Source organism: Anser brachyrhynchus (assembly GCF_964034855.1).
Source record: "Anser brachyrhynchus genome assembly, chromosome: 3".
NCBI lineage: Eukaryota > Metazoa > Chordata > Aves > Anseriformes > Anatidae > Anser > Anser brachyrhynchus.
Window position 1 is genome coordinate 76,580,115 of NC_137696.1, and position 23,258 is coordinate 76,603,372.

The 23,258-nt window shown below is 40.9% G+C and overlaps 1 protein-coding gene across 1 annotated transcript in view; it reads left to right on the forward strand.

Annotated features, from left to right (window-relative positions):
* CDK19 (cyclin dependent kinase 19) overlaps window positions 1-23,258 on the forward strand; it is a 127,724-nt gene that overhangs the window by 60,818 nt on the left and 43,648 nt on the right. The window lies entirely within an intron of this gene.

The window sequence follows — 23,258 nt, forward strand, 5'->3', positions numbered from 1 at the left end:
ACAGCTCTGGAAGTTACAGATGTCTTCTGAAATAAATTTTATTTAATTTTAGTCGTAGTACCTGGTAACAGTGGCCAGAATTGGGGCTTAGGTTTTGGTATGGATCATTTTTTACCTCATTCTGTGGGATTTGTTGTTGATCTTTCTGTTAAATTCCAGTTGTTAGTACATTTGTAGGCTTTTTTTTTTCTTTGGAAGAGTAGCAATGAGCAAAAGCAGGAAGCAAGTACATCTTCGACTCTCATGCTACAATCATTGCTTTCCTAAGGAGCCAGCTGCTGCTTTGCCTGAATTCTGAGATGTTAGATATGGTTAAAAGGAACACCCGAAAAGTCTATATTCAGCTATGTATAAGGGAAACCTACGTATTCATGGAACTATGAAGTATATATGCAGTCAAATGCCATACATGAACTTGTTATCTTGATAGGAAATACAAGATGGTATTTAGGATAACAACAACAAATACCCTAGAGAATTTTCTTTGAAGTGTTTGTGTTTCCAGTCTGCAACACCAGGTGTTTTGTATGACCAGTGCTGCTACTTTACAGGTTGTATTGGTTGTTATGTGTTATAGCAAAGCTGGTGCGTACTGTCTCTCAATTTTCTATTTGAACTTTGGGAATTAAGGACCGCTTTTATGAAAAAGACCATTTTTCATATCATTGGAATGATAGTGTTTGACTGATGTTATATTTACAAAGGGAGAAGAACAGAAATTTGTGAAGTCTAGTGTGTTCTTGTCATGCAAATAAGTTTAAACTAATTCTTGGTTACCTCAGTGAGAGAAAGGAAAAACATTGAAAATGGCTTTGGTACAGTGGTGGTTTAAAGGTATATTCACAATTCTTAGTTTTTTTTTTTTTTTTTTTAAATCATTGCGGATCTCTGAAGAATTCAGGTATTTCAAATTGTTGGTTTGTATCTTGAACACCAACCAAGTGATGGTATTCTGCATGTGTCATGTCTGCTCTTGAAATTAGTATTAATACAATCAGTTAGTAATCAATTTAAATTCAAATAAACTATTTTTTTATATATGTATTATTTTTGTTCATACACTCATACCCGTGATTTTTGCGGCTAAGAATCATACCTCAGGTCCGATTTCACTAGGTTCAGTTTCTTGTGTAATAACAAGAACTAAATCTCCAGCGTCTTCTTAAGACAAAGTACAGTTCATCTGATGCTTTTTCCCTTAGCTCCTTTAGTTTACTTCCACGGGAAAAATATTTTTCTATTTTATGTAAGCCAATATTTTGCATCAAGACACCTTGTACTTTCCTGGTTTAATATAACTCTGTTCCTACTATTTTTAGCATGTGTTTGGATGTAGACCAAAGATGGTGACATCCATAAAAGTCGTGTTATGCTTATTTCATTGCTTTTTTTTGTTTGAAAATCAGGTTCTCTAAGAATATATAACATAGTATTAGTTAAATTCTCCTCAATCACAGAAATGGCCTTTTATTTAACAAGTGTTGCAATAAGAAATACAAACATGAGAGGTTAGGTACTTGCTTGGAGGTATTTGAGGAGCAGGGTTTAAATCTTAATTTGGTGGTGTCTTAAATCAAAAGACGTTTTAAAGAAGATAGAACACCAAATTGCTTCTTAAAGAATCTCATCCTCAATGGATCCGTATTGTTAAATACTTTAAAATTGTTACCCTAAAGTTATTTTTAAGATCAGCATTAGCCAGCAAAATTGTTATAGAGTGATAATGCATGTGAACTATGTGAATTTGCAGACCTGCAATACGTATCATCACGTCCTTGGGCTGAGCTAAGGGATAGTTTCTACCACAAGGAGACAGTCTCAGTCTCCTCTTCAATACCACCAAGGCATTACCACCCATTTTAATTAGCTGGTGGATGACACTCGTCTAACTCATGGTAAGCTCATTCAGGGAGTTAAATGCAGAGAAAGTATTCACTTTTCTCCTGAAGCATGAATTTTCTGTGAGGTTAGCTCCCTGAACAATCTCACTGGGAGGTGGGATGTGTGCCGGAGCTGGTTGGTGCAAAGGCAGCATGAGATTGCAGACAGTGTCAGAAAGCAGAACAGGTTGTTCTGGCATCACCTAGCATTAGACCAGATCAATTTATTGCTAAAATGCACTTTTTAAACTTAGGTGAAAGTGCAAGTGTGTTTAAAAGATCTAGTTCCATTGTAATTCTAAATTTGTGTCTACCTTTAATCTTTTCTGGTGAAAGATTTAACTCACATCAGATTAACTAACATCAGATTTAACTGTCAACACAAGTCCAAATTCAGGAAGGTGCCCAAACTGAGGGAAATTATAGTACCAGATAAGCTTGTACTCATACTTCTAATAATATGAAAGTAATTTAATTTAGTGTATAGTTTAATTTCTTGTAATGTTAGGGAAATTTTGTTTCTGGTTTTCTCATCCTGAAAGGTACTGGTTGGCTTTTAGGTATATTTTTTTTTTTACTAAGCTGTTAAATTCTGCCATTTTAAAAATACTTCGCAGTAACTTCCTGTACTGCAAGACTCAAATCAGTGCAGAATATGGGACAAGATCATTAGGGTTTCTGATTGGTTTGGGTAGCACGGTGTCAGTTTATTCACTGTGGAATTGATGTAAGTCTATAAAAACACATACATTTGCTGTCCTCTCAAGTCACCTGGAATGGTATTTTGTTATCGGATTGCGTGTTGTTGGGCAAAGATAATTTTGTATTTTCCTGCTTCGCAGAGGCATCTGAAAATGGAGATCTTCCATGTACTGTTCACGGTGTGGGTTCACGTAAACAAAAGAAAGGAATTTGGCAGTTTCTCTTTTGTTAATAACCCTTTGGTAGATGGTGTTAGTTGCTTATGAATAAAAACAGGCAGAGACCATTTCCCTTAGAACTTGATAAAAGTCATTCCTATTTGTGTTAGGATGTATTCTCCTGGAGCGGGACGTTATCTACAAGATGTTTTAAGTGCACAGAAACCATACTGAGGAATTCATTTAAGATTCTACTTATGTCCTTGAGCATGTCTCTAGAATAATGCCTAATGTTATTAAAACTACTGGTTGAAAACAAATGTTGGAAATTAAGCTTTACAGAGAAACAAGGATTTTTTTTCCTCCCCTAAGATTATGTTAAATAGTTGCTTTTCGCATTCTGAAATTGGGAACCTGCTCATTGGGAACTTGCTCGTTGTAATAGACCTGTAAACTAACTTGACAAAATGAGCCACCCTCCTGAAGTGTTTTTATTATTTTATTAAATACTTGTTGACTAATAACTTCCCAGTGTTTCTCGTTTGCCTCTCTACAGCTTTAGAATGTTTAAATTGACACCGTGTGTCATTTTACAATTAAGGAGATGCACTTAGAGCAAAAAAAAAAAAAAAAATCTTTGAATAGATGGAACAAAGCGATATGGGTGAAAAGGCTCCGCAATTGACACGCCTTCAGACTCGCAATTTTGATTTGCATAGAGAGGGCAGAGTCAACATGTTCTGACAAAAGGTGTCCGTGAGTCGTAACGTTGCAGAGATTTAAAACATTCCATTTCATTCTAATCATTTGTGTTATTCCTCTTAGGAGAAGATGTAGGTGTTTAAAGCACAAGGCAGCGTAGATTCTAGACAAGGTGGTTCCCTCAGCTCTTTGATGTGTAAGTTGCTGTCGATGCAGCAGGAGGCCGTGCTGCCTCTGCTCCTTTCTGCTCCCCTGTGCTCCTCTTCTTCCAAGTTGGGGGTTGCAAAACTAAGCTAACTTAAAAGGAGACTCACAAAGAAAGCGTTGGTCTGTATGTGAGTGCATTCCCTGATCTGGTTCAGCATGCAGTTACACCAATGCTGGCGTAAGATGGGTGTGTGGGAACCAAGTGGGCAAGGATATGGGGCGTAAGGGGAGGGGAGACTTCCATCTTCAGTGACATTGTCGTATTTTGCTGTCAGTTTTACATTTATGATCTATGATCCTCCTCCTCCGTAATGATTTTGATACCTGTAAATTTCCTGGTTCCTTTTGGCTAGTGAAAACGAGCATCTGAAATCTCTCAACATATTGATGTTATCCATCAGTAATGTGAGATTGGGGGTTTTGAATAGTGTTTTGTGAGGAATCTAGTTACAGTTGTTGGAAATCATATTTTTGCCCGTGACAGAAAGCAGAGGGAACCTGTATCTTGGGTTGTCAAGTTTATGGTCTACCATGCCGGTATAAATACACCTTCTTTGGCATTTAAAGCAAATATCCTAACTGTGAACTGTGGTGGCAAGGAAGAGGTACTTTTTCTACTTTTGCTGTGGAAGTGGATAGGTGGTGGTAACACATCACAGTTCTTTGCAACTGAGTGACTTAATCCTGAAGCAAACTCTGGTTGTAGGATCCTTGTGCGCTATAGAACAGCCCTTGTGGTGGTATTATTCGGTGAAGAAAGGCAGATGTAGTGAAAGCTTAAGAATTGTTTTCGTTGCTTAGAGAACAAATGTTTTAGAGTTCTGCAGGTGATGCACACATCAGCTGAGTGTCTTGTTGTTGGTTTATGACTGAGATATTGGATGGATATCAAAAATGGGGAAGGAAAACAGGTAAAAGGACTCTCAGTGAGAAACTAAAACAAAGACGGATATTTTCAGAAGACAGCTAAAGGAGAGAGCGAGGAGGAGGGAGAACCGGTGACAGGGAGAACCTTCCTCTTTCTGCAGTTCTGTTTCAGCAGTCTCTGTGTACGTGCCCCGTAAGCTACACCACCGTGCATCATTTTCCTCACTGGCAGTGAAGGCTTGCTTTTCTCAGGATTTCTGTCGTGTTCCACCCCACCATTCCAGTCACACCCAAATCTCACCTGAGCTGGCCTTTCCCCACTACTTCAGCTGTGAAGTAGGGCTGAGCTGGTGGTACTTCCATGCCCATGTGTATTTCTCAGTGTAACCTTTTCTCTCCAAAGCAACTTTCTGCCTTTTATTTCAGTAAATTCACTTTTGTAGATTTGGTTTTCCAGCATGCAGCTCCCTGCTTTTTGTTTTCCCTGCCTTCGTTTTTAGTATTCTTCATCTTTTGCACCTCACTGCCACTCCCTGGAAGGTACAGAGCTTCAGACTAACAAAAACGAGTAGGGAGGATCAATCCCCTTTCCTAGCAAGTGCAGCATCCTAGGGAGAGGGCTGGGACCAGAGCACCTTCCTGGCTGTGCATCCCTGCTTTGATCAACTCATCCCAGAGTTCTTCCGGGGCTCCTCTCCTGCTCTGCAGCTAAAAATCATAGAGGTGGGTTTTAATTTGAGACAGCAGATGACCACTTTTTCTTTTTTTTTTTTTTTTTGAGAGGGGATGGAGGACAAATCCAATGGTGGTGGATTAAAAACTTGCTGTTAGTTTTCCATCTCCACCTTTTTTTATTTATTTAACCATCCCTGTGTCTCTTAAAGCAGGGGGGAGGAATCGCGTTCTTCACTGCACCATGTCATCTGTATTAGCTGAAGCTATTTTCATAGTGCTTCAGCTAATCAGTTTGTGTTTCTTCCCAGAGTGGATTACAAAGCGCTCATGTGCTTCTGTCACCTGCAGAATTTATGGAGTGCTAATCTGGTGATTTTCGGTGGAAGGACATAGCAGACAGCTGAGGTTTGATGTAATTTTGAGCCAGCGTGTCTCTTCATATAGAGCTGGTCTGTACACTGCCTTTAGGATGACCAGACACGTAAGCTCCCAGATCCGGGCGTCTTACGAGGACTCCCGAATAGCCAGCTGTTGCAGCAACAAGCCCAGTGCTTTTCTTTCCAAGGGCACATCTTTAGCAGAGCCACCAGAAGCCAGTGCAGTGCTGGTGCTGGCTCAAGCTGGCCTGTATGGTGTGTGGAGCAAGCTGCTTCCTCTGGTATTGCAGCCCAGCATCTCCTGTGAAGCGGCGTGTGGTGGAAGATGTAGTGGTTGTTCTCTTATGGGATGGCCTGGAGGCTGCAGCTGTCCGGAGACTGGCTTTTTCCCACTCTTGGAGGGGGGAAGCCTGATGTGAATCGACCAGCCAGGTGACTTTCTGTGGGGATTGGCAACTTCAGCCTCCCTCAGAGGCTCAGCGTCTTCAGAAATCCTTCAGCTGATTGGTGTTTCCATCTAACTCTGCTGATAATTTGTGACATTAAAAAAATCTATTATTAAATTATTCAGAAAATTATCCAAATGAGTATTTTAGATGACCCTTCATGGTATTTGTATAGAATAGCAACATTTCAGTAGGCTTTCATCATTTCAATTTTAATAAATCCAATAAAGCTCCAGCGCTTTTCAGATTTCCAGTTGACTGGCTGGCTTTTAATGCAGTCATTATTTCCTCGTAGTAATGCTCCTCCAGCCGTGATGTAAATCTGCAGTCTCTTGTCGTGGACCCTGCTCTGAACTTTGCTCTCACATTACACAACTCATTTAACCTGCCTTAGCCTCTGTTTCCCAATCTGGTAGCTATTTATGGCTTTAATTTGTAGCTTACTGCTTTACGTGCTACAAAATCTTTGAATGAAAGCAGCGTATGTGTGGTTTATGTCGTTAGCTTTTTTTTTTTGTTTGATACTCTTATCCTAATGAGGCGGAAGTATTAACAAAGACTAGGAATTAAAATAAATTACATGTTGTATGGAGACATCAAAAAAAAATAGAAAAAATATATTTAAGTGGATACTGACGTTTTACCTCTGCTTTCATGTCAAAGCCTTTGAAATGAGAAAAGACTCTCAGTGCTTATTACTACTGGTTTATAACACTAAACTACTCTGTCCTCTTCTTCCCTTGGCCCTCCCAAGAAGTTTTTCCAGGCCAGTAAACAATAAGAAAAGTTACCTAAACTGCAGCAGAACCGACGTGGGTTTTGAACACGCTGCTTGCATTTCGCTAGGCAAGTGAACTGTGCTTTTGAAAGACAAACTGTGAAACGACGCGTGCGGGAACCCCCTGTTTCAGCGGCACTTCTAAAAAAGGATTTTTACAGGCTGATATCAACAGTAAATTTAGCCGTGGACTGCCACAGCCCTCTGCTGCCAGCCAGGAATGCCGAGCTGCCGGCCTGCCCCTGCCAGGGACCGTGCGCTGGCTCGGGAGGCTGCTCGGCCCCGCGTGCCCCCTCGGGCACCCCAGCTCCTATAAATAAGTAACGGGTCATCCTGCCTGCCAGTGCCTTCACACTTCTATAAACAGTTTCTAATTGTCATCCTCACCGTTCTGTGGCCAGGGCCTGCGGGTAAGTGTGTGAGAGGACGGGTGAACGTGGGCCTACACGTGCTCCTGGCTGACGTTCTTGCCTAGCCCCGTGTTGTGTTCTGCAGGCAGGGTTAGGGCCTCTGAAGCCCGTATTGCTCCATCTGTGCGATCCCATTACTGTGAAGGGGACTGTCGACTGTCAAAAAACCTTATTAGTGATTATACACAGCTCGTAGATTTTCCAAAATAAAGGAAATGGAAGCTGCACCTATGTGTTTGAAGAGAGAGGCTTTAGAAAGTGATCCGAATTTGGTATTTGAAAGATTAATGCAAGAAAGACTAACACAATTTTCTTCTTTTAGATCCCATTAGAGAGAGAGAAGATACATTTTTTTTTTTTTTTTACTGCTGAGGAACAACAGTCTATGTGTGCTTATATATTTGTCAGTGTGCATGTGTGCTTCCAGATAGATAAACAAACCGAAAGTTTTACATGCTGAAAAGCAAACCATTTTATCAGCATATGCTTTTCTTCTTCTTCAAAATGTCAGGCTGGTTTCTTCTCCCTGGTAACCAACGACAGGATGCATGGGGCTGGCAGAGAGCTGCACCAGACTGGATATAAGGAGAAATGTCTGTACCATGAGAGTGGTCAAACACTGGAATCAGCTTCATGGGGAGGGGGTTGATGTGGCTGGGAATACCCCAAGCCTGTCAGCGTTCAGGAGGCATTTGGACAACACTCTCAGTAATATGCTGAAACTTTTGCTTTCCCCTAGTCCTGAAGTGGTCAGGCAGTTGGGCTCAATGGTCTTTGTAGGTCCCTTCACAGCGAACTATTCTGCTCTCTATATATTGAGGGGCACCTGCTCAGAAATGACACATTTCTCATTACTCAGAACTTTTTCTCCTTCAGCTGTAAAAACTGATCGTCACCTGGTGTAGAACGACTCGAGAAGACACGCACAGAGTATCGCATCCATTGAGTACGTGGAAACAACAATTTTTCAGAGATTGACTAATGCATACCTTTGGTTGCTGGCAAGAGTATTAAGAAGATGTTTGTAGATTAATTTTTACTAATAAAAATAATTACAGTTGAAGAAAAATGTTTTGCCCCAGGTTCTGAAACAAGCTTACGCCCATAAAACCCTGACTGGATATAAATTCAGATGAGTCAGAAGAAACAAAGGTACTGATTTAATGTTCTTTTGGCTGGGTCTTGCTGCTAAAGTCAACAGATGACATATGGTTCCTGTGAGCTTCATATCTCTTTTCCTGAGGTAGGAAAAGGGCGAGAAGGGAACAAAAATATAAAAGTAATTCCAGAATTTATTTATTTATTTTTCCGATAAAGGGAAAACAGAAGGAAAATGTCATCTTTTCCAATAGCCCCAATTCAGAATCCATCCTCTCTGGGAAGCCTTCTAGTAAATCCGTGATGTATTTATCGTACTGGTGCAGCTGACCCTTGGAGTGAGCAAACTGAGCATTATGTTCCAAATGAGAAATGCACAGTTCACGAACAGCTTTTAGAGGTTTTTCTTTTATAAAAGACTATCACTTTTTTTCCCCTTGGGGAAAGTAGCTTTTTCTGGGCTAATATCAATGGCTGCAAGTTTATCTGTCAGATCTTTTCTGTTTGGATTCATTGGCCTTTCTGAACAGGGTTAAAAGGGTTGTCACCACATCGCTGGCATGTTCTTTCTTACAATAATAAAAGTTCATGAAGATTAAAGGAAGTATGTTAAAATCATTGAAGATAGCTAAGTTATATGTGACAAGATAATATTCAAGAAAATTAAATATATGTATGAAAGCGCAATGTTTTCATTTTTCCTTGCATTTGTTCATGTCGCTTGCCTTCTTGTGCATTCTCTTACATATTTCTCTTCATTTGCAAGCATGCCGAAGTCATTAGTGCTCCACTAAGATGTTGTAATAATGTTGCAAATTGTCTTGCATTTAAATTAAGTATCTTTGATCCGGGATCCAGTAAGCTGCAGTGACTAACAAAGGCCGTTAATTTCTTTCTCAGTTTTATTCTGTGTGAACCTTGTCAAAGAAACTTACCCTGCTGCAGTAAGTGACTGATGGGCTGGTATTTCGCTGACAGCTTATCTCAAGGCTTCCTTGTCTCCTCCAGCATCCCTCCTTTTCTGCTTTCTGCCTAATGTTTCAGAAATCATCGTTCCTGCTGTACTGCACTACCAAACAACACAGCCACGTCAGTTAAGGAAGGTGAAGGAAATACTTTGTGCCAGCTGTGCAGGGACCAACTGTGTGAGGCAGTCCTCTCAGAAACAGGGCATTAGGTCTTCAAATTCTTCTTCAGGGAGGATGACGGTGGTCTTACATTTGCTTTCCTGAATGACGTGTAAAAACACCTTTGAATTAATTTTTGAAGTCACTTTAAGAAATACGGGAACAAACCTTCAGCAAATCTAGACCACTGGTAAAAGTATTTCTAATGTTCTTTCACCTATTCACAGTGAGGTAGCAAAGCTTTCCAGTCAGTGAAGAAGTCATAGAGCAAGTAGCCAGTTCTGAACACACACAGCTCTCCGTATGCCAAACCCAGGTAGTAACAGGATTTTTCTTTAACCATTTCATTTGTTCTTTCTTTGCTCTTCTGTTTCTCTGCTCTCTGCAAGTTAAAGCCCATCTGGACGTGTGACAGGCGTTTAGACAGGCTCCCACTCCCCTTCACTCAGTGCCCCAGCGATACCAGAGCACAACTAAATTTTATCCTCGCTTGTATTTTTAGTGTCTTGGGGAATCTTGTGGGAGCACTTACCTAGCAATTTAGTAGCCTTCGTGTGCTACTTGGTAAAGTACAAAAAAAAAAAAATCACAAAAACACAAAAGGCAGCATAGAAATTCTTTTGTTCTCTTTAATTAAGCTAATAAATTTTAAAAAATATTTTTTAATGTTGGGATTGTGATATTGCAGTCTCAAACAAATGTCACACCCCCAGAGGTAATCCCCCACTGTGTTGCTTTGATTCTTATTGGTATAATAAGCTTTGAATGAAAGGGTTTTTATATTAGTTTTATTTCTATTTAACCACTTCTTTATAGGGTTTTACTTTAAAAAAAAAAAAAGTCCAAATAGTAATAAAAATTAAATAAGATGGTATTAAGTGTTTGTACTTGCTCAAATATAGAGCCAAAATCCCAACCTGTAACATGGTTATGTTCTGTATAGCTGCTGTTCTCACATATAACTCATGTCTGTGAAAATAATTCTGCAGACAATATTTTGCATTCCTAAATTCCCCTTGGTGTTCAGCTGCCCAAGCCATTTTGTCTTATGCTGTAATCACTGCCAAAGAGTGGGTTTTTCACAAATGTGTCTTTCTGTTCTAAATTTTTTCTTTATTCCGTGAAACATGCTTGTACATTCTTACTTTGATTTGCCTTTAATATAATTACTTTTGATGTAGCAGTTGTGGATGATGATTCTTAGAAGTATGTGTGCAAAATCCAGTAGGCTATGTTTTAATGAGCTGATATCGACTTGTAATGCTATGAAAATTATTTTTATGGCCATTGAACTGTGGGTATGATTAGCTGTTTGCCAGCTCAGCTGAAAGTAAGTCTCTAAATGTGATCCTTAAGTTGTTTTTACTTCTTTAAATTCAAGATGTGAATTTCAGTCTCAGCCCTAGATCTGATTGCCTGTCAAGCAAATATTAATTTGAATTCTTGGTAGCTGAAACCAAGAGAGTTGCAGACTCATTTAATTTTTGGATAATGCATATGCTCCAAATTCTGGTTATCTGGGTAGTGTAATAATTTCGCAGTCTCTTCTTGCTGACTTTACTATGAGCAGATCCGCAGGCTGCTGCTGGCTGGCAGCCGCCGGTGGCAAGATGGGGTCGGGAGCCTGCTGCTCTCTGCGCGGCTCCTGGCTCTGCTCGGGAGCTGCTGTTCCTCCTCCGTGCTCGCTGCTGGGTGCCAGAGGTTCGCCGTGGCAATGGACAGGGGGACCTAAAAGTCATCTTTCTGATGTAGCACAAAACCACCTGCATGCAGTGTTCACTTTGAAAAAACACCAGATCAAGCTGTTTTCTAGGTTCTCTCCTTTTGCAGCTACTTCTCCCATGGTGGAAGCTTTGATGCTAGCTTGTTTTTATCCCTCTTTCCTTGATAATATGTAGCTTGCTAAAGCAGTCATCTCCACAGTCCTTGTCACTCATCATTTTTATTTTTGCTTCATCAGGAAAATACTAGACCCTCATCTCTCCCTCTTCGGGGCTGTGTGCACAGCAGTGCTCAGGAAAGTATTAATTAACTGTTGAAATAGGTCACCTAAATCACACCAGCCTTCTTTGGGGATGCTCTGAGCAGTCTGAAAACCCGAGTAGTGCTCGATTCGTCCACGCCAGTTCAAGATGCTGCAGTCTGGGGCTGTCCTGCTCTGCGCTCGCATCAGTTGTCTGCTGTCGGGGCGCTTGTCTCCAGCAAAGAGACAGTGCGGGCTGCTACAGGCAGTAAGGCTTTCAACTGCTGCAGCTATTTTTCTTGGTGCACGCACCTTGGAACCCTACTTCAGTATTTAGGTAGTCTTAATTTAGCGTAGTTGAAAATCCTATACTAACGCTGAGGGTATGGCTGCGTGAACAAGTTGCAGCAAGGCAGCCTAGGGTGTGGGTTTGCACTGCATTAGCCACTCTGTACTAACTGCTCAGCTGCGTGTTTTCATCCTGCAGAAGATGCACGGTCCTTTGATACTGCCGTGTTTAATGAGAATAAGATAAAATTGCCCAATATTTACCATTGTTAAAACTGGACAGATACTGTGTTATTTTTCAAGTGTCTATTTTACATTGTTTCTGATGGTTATTTCATTAAAATGTTGGTAACTAAAATATGTAATGACTTCATGGCATGTTTTTTTTCTGATTGGTGCCCATATGTTGAGCTTGTAGAGCTCAGCTTGACTGATCCTTTAGGGCACAGTCCTCCTGTAGTTCATGTCTAGTTTAGTGTTTAACATGGGACAATCACTTCAGTCTCACAAAAATGGTGTTCAGGAGCAGGGCTCAGTATCCCTTTTCATTTTATTAATATCAGATTTCAAGTTGCCATGTCAGCTGATAGCGTTTGGATTTTTGATAGTAGGGGCATTACAGTTGTTAAATCTATTATTGACTAGTAAAACTTCCTTAGACTTTCACCCTGTTCTGAAGTTTGTAACTTGACTATTTTCAAAATGGTTGTTGCAAATACAGAGAATAATTTTAGCTGGTGGGCATAGCATATGCAAAATATAAGACAGTATGTTGCGGTTTAACCCAGTTGGGAGCTGAGCACCACATGGACGCTCACTCACTCCCCGCTCAGTGGGATAAGGAATCCCACTAAGAATTGGAAATCTGGAGAATCAAAAAAAAAAACGTAAAACCTCGGGTAGCCTGGGCCAGCTGTCTTGGCCGTGTCCCCTCCCAGCTCCTGGGGCACCCCCAGCCCCTCGCTGGCCGGGCAGCACCAGGAGCAGGAGAGGCCTTGGCTCTGTGCGAGCACTGCTCTGCAGTGACTGGAACATCCCCGTGTTATCACCCCTATTGTCATCACAAATCCAAAGCACGGCATTGTGAGCCCCCGTGGAAACCAGTAACTCCATCGCAACTGAAACCAGGACGTATGCCCTTAGAGTAAAAGTGCTCTTACGGTATGCTGGGAAAACTATTTTTTTCAGAGATAACTAGTTGCACTGCAGGCTTTTAAGAAGTTGTAATCTGGCTTTGAGGAATAGGAGTTGAGCCCTTAGCCTATTTATGCAGTTTGAAAAATAATAATAATAATAAAAAACCCCCTGGGGAGTTTATTTGCATTTTAAGCGTTCGATGTTTTGTGAAAATGTCCAAGGACTTGCCGGCAACATCAATAGCAAGGTAAAGCATAAATCTGGAGCGCTAACAACACAGAATTTTTCCTGATAAGTTGAGGCCACTTTGCTGCTGCTGGGACAATCACGTCTTTCTTTGAAAGTGTACTATGTGCTTGGAGTTGTTTAATTTAAAAAATAAAATAAAAGATTAGTACAGCTTGACCTGCCACACTTGAACACGCTCATGTTTTTGGCGTGAATCACAGAACATTTCTCAGGAATTGGCGGTATCTCACAGCCACTGCATGCCTATGCAAGTTGTTTTTCATTTTTAAAAATGGCATAATTGTTGAATGGAAAAATATTATAATTAGTTCTGAACTATTTCAGATTTTGGTTTTGGCAGGCACGGCCTTCTTCACAACTCTTCTTTTCTGTTTTCTTTCTTGACGCAAATCTTTCATTTGCTTCCAGCTTCCTGCTCCTCTGCCCACATTCCTGTATCTGTTGATCTACCTTTTGCCATCTCTTTAACATTACTCATATAACCTTGACTCAGCTTTGACTTTCCTGAAATACTCCTCTTTCTTCATCTTCACAACAGTAATTATTGCTCCTCCCTTTGGCATTCACAACTTCGAGCTCTACAGTGGCTATCGCAGGTAGAATTCTGCATTTCTTACCTTGACCAATATGGGAGGAAAAGCTTTCTCATTCCAGATGCAGTGATCCTCCTTTATTTTAGGATCTAGTTAAAAGTTAACGTACTCATTTGAAAACTTCAAAGATTCATTAAAATGCAAAGCTCTGTAAGTTCTGTTTTTCTGAAGTTGGTAATGGTCCTGACCACGGTGGTTCTGCTCAGAACAGAATTCTTAAACAGACTCAGGACAGCTTTCTTAAAGCTTTTGTCCTCCCCTATATCTCCCCCAAATGCATTCCTGTGTTTCCCTACTTAATTATATGTACATAATCTTTCTCTGCCTTCTAAATTTTAACTCCAGTTAGAAGCTTTAAGAATGACTAGTGTCATCATGGTCGTGTATGTTTAAGCTATTACAGTCTATACTTCTGACATGTAATAGTTTAATTCTTGTAAAGGATTTGGAGATTATTGGAAAAATCCCTTATGAAATGAAAAGGTATCTATCCATTTTAGATTTTTTGGACTTTTTGTCCTACTTTAAAAAAAAAAAAAAGAAGACAAAAAGCAACTAACCAAAATGACCAATAAAAACTAACTTTCCAGAAATGTTTGTAGTATTTGTATTATGGGAAGTATATGTGAAAACTGTTTTTAGAGGTGTCAAGCTGATCCCTGATCCCAAATCAACATTAATTAACTTGTAAACATTTTGTGCAGTAAGTTTGTAAATGTGTCTAAAAATCTTCAACCATAGACTTCAGTGCAGAACTGGCCTGGATTAGTGATTGATTTTAAAGCCTCTTTAATAGTTTCTGCAGAAAACTCGATATAGGTGTTCCAAATCAATAATTAACTGGCTTTTTCACAAGGTATTAGATACACAGCAGTACTAGATATAAGAGGAGTCTTGATGTTTACTATAAAACTCTTACAAAAGTATAGCAAGTAACTCCAGAGACATGATCAAGTTAATAAACAAATTGATAAAATGTTAGGTTAAAATTTTATAAGATGAGTTTATGAATTGTTTTTTTGATTTTGTGCTGCATATGTCATTTGAAAGTAGTTAATCTTCAAAAGACTCCCTCAACTTTTGACACCATTTCCCACAGCATTTTCCTGAAGAAGCTGGCTGCTCAAGGCCTAGATGAGTGTACGCTTCGTTGGGTTAAAAATTGGCTGGGTGGCCAGGCCCAAAGAGTTGCGGTGAATGGAGTTAAATCCAGCTGGAGGCCAGTCACTAGTGGTGTTCCCCAGGGCTCAGTATTGGGGCCAGTTCCCTTCAATAGCTTCATCAATGGTCTGGACGAGGGTCTCGGTTACACCCTCAGTAAGTTTGCAGATGACACCAAGTTAGGCCTGAGTGTTGATCTCCTCAAGGGTAGGAAGGGTCTGCAGAGGGATCTGGATGGGCTGAGGCCAACTAACTGTATGAAGTTCAACGTGGCTAAGACCTGCACTTGGGGCACAAAAACCTCATGCAGTGCTACAGGCTGGGGGAAGAGTGGCTGGAAAGCTGACCAGTGGAAAGGGATCTGGGAGTACTGGCCAACAGCCAGCTGAATATGACCCAGCAAAGTGCTCAGGTGGCCAAGAGGGCCAACAGCATCCTGGCTTGTGTTAGAAATAGTGTGGCCATCATGACTAGGGAAGTGGTTGCCCCTCTGTACTAGGCTCTGGTGAGGCCGCATCTTGAGTACTGTGTTCGGTTTTGGGCCCCTCACTCCAAGAAGGACATCAAGGTGCTCGACTGTGTCCAGAGAAGGGCCATGAAGCTGGTGAAGGGTCGAGAGAACAAGTCTTACGAGGAGTGGCTGAGGGAGCTGGGGTTGTCTGGCTTGGAGAAAAGGAGGCTCAGTGGAGATTTTATCGCACCCGATTACCTTAGAGGAGGCTATAGCAAGGTGAGGGTTGGGCTCTTCTCTCAAGCACCGAGTGGTAAGATGAGGGGAAATGGCCACAAGTTGTGCCAGGGGAGGTTTAAGTTGGATATTAGGAGAAATTTCTTTACCGAAAGGGTTGTGCGACATTCGAACAGGCTGCCCAGGGAAGTGGTGGAGTCATCCCTGGAGGTCTTCACAAAACATCTAGATGTAGAACTTAGTAGCATGGTTTAGTGGTGGACTTGTCAGTACTAGGTTAAAGGTTGGACTAGATGATCTTAGAGGTCTTTTCCAACCTGAACGATTCTATGATTCTGTTAACTTTTCTTAAGTTGGCTACCTAAAATATTTAAGCACCACCAATTTATATCCTGCCAGGAACTACTTTTTGGTTTGCGTTAATGAGGACGAGTAATACCTATATTTGTTCATGCAAGCATGTGTTAACATAATTGTATTCTGATGCATTTTTATTTGGTAATAAATAAAAAAATAAAGATACTAGCAATATACTAAGGAAACAAACTTTTGGAATCTGAAAGGCTAAATACTGTGAAATAGGTATGTTTAGTGTATCTCCTTCCCCCCCCCCCCCCCCCCCCCCCCCAAAATGGAAGCAAAGAAATTACTTGTTCTTTCCATAAATTATTTTGGCTTGATTGCCAACATCTTTTTTTCTTCGGTTTTCTTTCACGAATCAAGACGCAGTTTTAGGACAGAAAGATTAACATTTTACTAGTTACTGTGCAGTTTTTAATGAACTGTTGCCATTTCTATAAACACTTCAAACCACTCTATCAAATATGCTCAGTACAAATGCTCTTCTTCAACTTACCTTGGTTATTTTTACTTTGACGGCTGAGAGATGCCATAAATATTATGCAAGCCTTAATGGAATATTCATGAATTTGACAAAGTGTTGTTGATCAATCATACATCGACTTTGTAAATACAGTGAGAAATCGGGGCAGACAGATAAACCCATTATTACTCTGAAGAGATTTCTCCACTGCTCTGCTGCAACTTGATTATCAGACACGTGGAATCTCTAAACTGGAGAGCCTCTTCAGTCTTGCAGGTCAGAACACAAGCATGTTTTCTTGGTGGAGACAACTTTATTGTGAGTACAAGTGAGAATATGCACTGGAAACCTCTTAGCTGTTCTACCTGCCTGTGGGCACACTTTTACCAGTGGCATCCTGTGGTAAATAAGAGATACCTTTATTCCTTCATGAAAAGAAGCAGGCTGTTTATTGCTTGCTGCAAGATACCACATGATAAGAGTGTGCCCATGGCAGTTCCCCACATGTTAGCTGAGGTGCTGACAGCTCACGCTTTCACTTAGCCCAGATAATTTGTTCATCTAGCTGCATGAATTTCTAAGGCTATTCTAAATGGGTCATTTTGCACACAAAAATGCCTGTAGAAAAGTTTAAGAATGTAACTGTGACTATTTAACAGATATCTATGTAAACCATTTTAAAGGGATTTAACCTCATTTATGCTGTTGAAACGTATGAAGACTACTGCATTTGGTTGTTCTAGCAAAGGTGTGAGTGGACAGTGCCTTTCCCACAAGGCACTAAAGTGCCCTGTGAGCTGTTCATGGTCAGGGTTTGTAGATTCAAGAACAGGAGGTCTAAGCTCGTGTGCAAACACAGTCTCATTACTCTCCGGTTCCAGGTGCTAGTAAGAGATGCATGGGATAGAAGGGAAGGAGCAGTGTTCACAACTTTCAAATGGTAATATTGTGCGTGGGTTTGTGAATCTTCCTTAGGTTTGCTCCGGCATACTTTGCCTTGGTATCTGCAAAGTCTTTATTTTGAAATCTTGGAGACCCTTGTTTGAAACGAATGGCTGCAAAATACTCTGCAGAAAGACAGCTTCTCTTCTGAGTGAGGAAATATTACAGAAAAGGTGGGGTGTTTTTCGGAGTTAAAACCCGGAAGCTGTAGAAGCAGTTATGGGTAGGGCAAAGTACTTTTCGTGTCCAAGATGCCAGTGTATGTACTGGCATTACAGCTTGCCTTGGACTGTGACACTTGATACTAAAACACAAGTTACTGATGCCATTCTACAAAGCAAGAACTGTTTTATGTTTAAAACGATATTGAAAATCAATATTTATCAAGCGGCATAAATACTATGGTAACTGAGAAACCAAAATATTTCTCCCTTTCTAGATAAGAAAACTTAACTATCTTGGGCTATACCTATGGCAGCTAAGTAACTGTAGTAAATGCTTGACATTTTTTTTTTTAAAAAAAAAAAAGATAATTTGTGGTCTCCATTACTTTTTTAATTGACTTATCAAATCAATAGCTCTGTTTTTTTCTGAACCAAGTTCAGGTTTTCAATCTCTGTATTCCGAGCCATTTTTTTCCCTCCTGCTCACATCCCTTTCTCCATCTCCACCAGCTCTGCCAGTGGTTGCAGACATGATCCTTCATTCCCTTTGTCTTTCCCTTGCTCCTGCCAACTCTGCTGTTTTACCAGACTGTTTTTGCTTGAGAGAACCTCTCAAGATTGGGGTTGCAACTAGATGATCTTTAAGGTCCCTTCCAACCTTAGCCCTTCTATGATAAGATAACGTTCCCCGAGCTTGTGCCCTGCCTTGCACAAATCTCCCCAAGCCCCATCTGTGCAGTTAGCATTCCTTCCCCACACAGCACACGCTGCTCCGTGTTCCCTCCTCTTATCCTTCTGGCTTGTCCCTCTCCGATTCATGGCCTACTAGCTATTAGTTCAGTACACTTCAGTACACTTCGCCCTTGGTGTACCAGAATGGCTGCATAAACAAACAATAAATTCCTTGAATTTGGTTATTGTGGAATGTGCCTTGTTGTATGTCAGTCATGTTTGAAACAGCAGTTTTCTAGACCTGTAATTTGCAGTTGTTTACAGTTTAACAAAAATACATGCTGGATTGAAATGGTTTGTGCTTGTTCCTACCTGGTTTGTTAGACAATTATGTTGAATTGGTGGAAAATCTGTTTAAGCACATGGCCTTTAATTTACCCGGAATATTTTCATGTTGAGAATGTTTCAAGTTGTTTTAAGATGTTGATAATTCTGAATCTGTGTTGATTTAAACCCTGGGCCCTACCTGTTCAGTCAGATCTACCCACCATAGGGGTAGCACTTAATGAATAAGTGAGCAGAAAGGGAGTGCAGTATTCTTCTAAATTTCACATGCATTAAAAAGTCATAATTAACATAAATGCAAGCCATTTACTAATCTTCATCTCTCATTTGAGTGTGGGAATACCTAAAACTAGCAGATACTGAATAATCTCAGGCTTCACAAAAGACCTAGAAATCCTGTAACTTATGAATCTATCTTCAAACCTATCTTCTGTTACCTCTAACTTTTTTAGTCTATTTTCATGTAGAAGAAAAAGTCATAAGAGGATCATTGTATCACGTTGGTCTTTCATTAACTTTGTAATATTGAGGTCTAGTACTGGGTGAAGGAATGGCAGTGAGTGAAAGATGTTTTGCTGTGTCTCCTGTTAGGTTTCACCACCTCTTAAAATCTCATTACTGAATTTCACTCTAAATAAACCAATGTGTACCCAGCCATTACTGAGCAGCTCCAGCGCAAGAGCAGGGGGCTTGTGGGGTATGCTGGCTCCCTGGAGACCCCAGCTTTAAGGGGTGCAGGATGGAGCTTGAGAGGATTTGGGGATTCTGCACTCCCATGAACTCTGGTGTTGTGAAACAATTACTTGTCTGAATGATGGTGGAAGCAAAATTCAGCTGTTGTTACCACAGTTGTAGCATACCTCAAGCAGACAAAATTTACCAGTTACTTTTAAAACCCCATAGCTGCTTGTTCCAATGGGGAGACAGCTTCCAAGGGAAATTAGGAGAAGCAGCGTTCTCCAACTTGGTGATACTAGACTAGATTTGAAGTATGACTGTTGCTAAAGAATATGGCCATTGGTGCTCTTCTCCTTAAAAATAAGAGCCTGAATGGCCCTAAGGATCCCCCAAAAGTCAGGAAACTGAAGAGTAAAGGAATAGTTTCAGTGTAAACTGACAGAGAGATGTAGAGAGGTTTAGTCTGGGGTCCAGGATGAGGAGAGTGATGGTGATAAGCTAGGGAAAGAGTTCCAGTTAGGATGTTTTTTCAAGGAGATGTTCTGCTTAATTTAATTTGTAATTAAATCTGTTTGCTTTGCAGTCCATAGTTTGCCTTTTTCCTCTGCAAGCCAAGTGAGGTCGTGCTGCTTCAACCAACAGTCCTCTATGCAACTTGCAACTGGAAAGTCCTCTGTAACATGGTGACTGGATTGTTAGTCTGAGCCCTTGCACCCCAGCGGACTGTTAAATCCTAACTGGTATTGCTGTAGGTGTCAGGACTTGTATTAGGGTGACAGTATTTCTTCTGAAGCCTGGGCACTGATCTGCTGGATGGTCCGTGGTGTGAAAGTAACTTACCCCTGCAGGTACTGGAAGGCAAGCACTTGCTTCAAGAAGATACTCAGAGAAAGATTACAGGAAGATTGGGGTTACATTGCAAATTGCTGATCTAAATTATTTCTACGTGAAGGAGAAGTTGATTGTACAGTAAAATAGAAATTTACATTCATCACCTATGTAAGGATTAGATTTTCTAGTCTTTATACTCAGCATGAAAAAAGGGGAGGGGAGATGGGTCCTCGTCTTTTTTTCCTTGAGATTATGAGCCTAGGAAGACAGCATATATGAAAAGCGGTTAAATAATTTAGTGTAATATTGCAGAATAGTGTATGTAATAAACTGACAAGAATTAATTTAACAATATGAAATATAATTAGACATAAACATGATTTGTTCAAAACTTATTTTTTTCAAAATCTTGCTGAAACTTTCTACCCTAAAATAAAATAAAATAATTTTCTTGTTCTATCCCTCAAGCTGTATTCCTATGTCCACATGCAGACAAAAAAGGACACTTATAACCCACTCAAGATGGAAGCGACCTCTCTAAATAACTGTGCTACCTTCTTATTCTTCTTCTCCTTTGAAATTTCCATTAAAGGACTTTTAGTATTTCAACCTAATTCAATCAATCTAAGCTATCCGAGCAGAATCATATTTGTAATGAAAATGGGTTACATTTATATCTGTTTATTTACTGCACTCAGAAAAGCTTTGTTAATTCTTTGACTCTACCAGGGTCCTAGGGGAATGGAGGTATTGGAGTTTTACTGCCGAAGATACTTTGTGAAATGCAATTAACAAAATGTTTTACGACCGTGTCAGTAGTCTCATTGTCAGCTGCTTGTACATTGATTGGCTAGCAGCTTCATCTGTCTGCCTTAATAACCCTACTAAAATGGGAGGAGTAGTCAGAATGTCGTATAAAACAAATACCAGAAATTGACAATAGGGGAGTTTAGTGCTGTAGCTGGAAGAATTATCAGACATAGCAATTATGGCGTGTAATTTTTAGGATATTGTAACAGAAACAAAGTTATGCAAACAAAGAGCTCCAGCAGCAGGGAGACAGGTATAAATCACCCTATGTCATTTGCTTCTCATTTCAAGCTTAGTGCAATCGTAAGCTTTCCAACGTTAGTATTCTGTCAGACCTGGGTCTTAGGTTTTGCTTTTAAAAGGGTAAAGAAGTTGGTTGTAGTGTTCCACGTGTGCAAATGCTTTCTCAGTTTGTTTGCCTTCAGGTAGCTATTCCATGGTGAAGGATGCTGAGCCAGGGCTTCATGGCGGAGATGCATTGGCTTGGCTCACTGTAGTGTCTGGGCCATTCAGGGCATCTCCTGAAGCCCCAACAGAAGAACGTGCTTTCATGGAGGGAAATTTGTTCTCTCCATTTCCTCTTTGTCATCTATGAAAACACAGAACATTTTTCCTAACCGCTTTTGAGGTGAGTCTTTCTTCTGTTCCCGTGCACGACGGGCCTGCACCTCTGCGCTGCTCAGAAATGATGTAGCAGAGGTGCAGGGATCCTGTCCCCCACTGGTCTCGCTGCCCCCAGAGCCCAGACGAGATCTGAAGACAGGGCCCGCAGTGACTGCGGAGCAGCTGCACGGGAATTTTGCTGCAGCGTGTGCTGTAACGTGTTGAAAATCCCAGGAACAATGAGAATTCAGCGTATTATTTAAATGTTTGCTTTATGACGTTTAATTTTTCATTGATGATTTATGATGGTATTTTTCTTTGTTTCCATCTGTCTTCCCCCTTCTTTGTCCTCCTCAAGGTTACACGTAACGTTTTCTGTTCGAGCATGCTGTTGCGAACCAGCACCAGCAGAATGCTCTGGATAATGTTGCATAGCAACATAAACTTTAATTTGTGTCAAATGTTTTGGCATTCTCCTGATGTGCATTTTTTTCATTTTTTTTCCCCTTTTTTCTCTTGATCTGCATTGTCATGGATTGGGTTGAAACCACAAGTGCATTGTGCAGATTATTACAGTAGAAGCAATGCCTGGTGTCCAGAGTTGTCTGGAGTTTTCAGTTCTGTCCTGCAGTAATTTAATGCACCATTAGCCATAAGAAACCTGCAAGAAATGGCGTATGAAAGGAAGATGGTTTCGTTTCTGAGCTATTATGTAGCCCAACATTATATTCTCCTCTTGTGATTACTGTTATTTCATATAACCCTTGTGTTGGCAACCCGCATTCCAGTGACACAGCTGCAACTTCATTATGCATTGGTTAGCCAGGGAATAGAGTTTGGCTAATAGACTTTTCCTGCGTCAACAATGACCAAACACCTCGAGTTTATAAATTAAACGGTCTTTCTAGCAATTGCCTATGAAGCCATTGTTTCAAATGGATTTTGAAGCAGAAAATTCTCATAAGGAGCAGGAATATCCTGGCCATTTCTGGAGGGTGCCTGGGTAGCGCCGACGGGAGTGAATTTAAAGAATTACGATCAGTTGAGGTATATGCTTAAACAGCTCTCATGAGAACACCCAACCTACGAAAAATGAGGTAAAACAGAAACAAATACTTTACTTGACCACTGATTTCGTTATCATAAGGATGGATATTAGAGTAACTGAAGGCATAGCAACCTGCACAGAATGGACTAGATCGTATGAGTCTGTTATACGTGATTTGGGTAAAAAGAAGGACAAGTCCTTCCTTCCCATGGTAGAATACATTTATGCTGAGTGTGTTCCTCAGGCTGGACTTCTAGGCTGACTCTGTCACCTCAGACACGTGTTTGCAGTGCTGGGCACGTAGCGGTGTCGCTGCTGAGCCGAGGTGCAGTAGGAGCAAAACAGGATAACCGAGGCAGCTCTGCGTGAAGCAGCTTCGTGCCACTGAGCTCAGACAGCAGCGTGCGGCGTTCTGGTGTGGGCTGAGCTGCCCCGTGGGACGTGACAGAGAATCTGAAGAGGTATGCAGAGGAAGGAGGGGGGGACAGCCACAAATTGCAACAAGACACGTTTTGATTAGGTGATGGGCACATTTTTTTCATCATGAGGGCGGTCGTGGATTGCCCAGAAGGGCTGAGGAATCTCCAGCCATGGAGGACTGCAGCTCCCTTGGTTATGACTCTCTGCAACCTGATGCAGCTTCAGAGTCGGCTGTAACTTTGAAGCTGGCCCTGCTTTGGGCAGGCTTGAGACCAGCTGACCTCCAAAGGTCCCATCCCTCGAAGTATTGTATGATTTTTAACCCATTCTTCAGGTAAGTATTCAGAGTCCTAGGCTTGTCTAAATTGGTCCATGCTGAAGCCCACGTAGGCATCTTTGCTGTTGCTGTAGGCTAG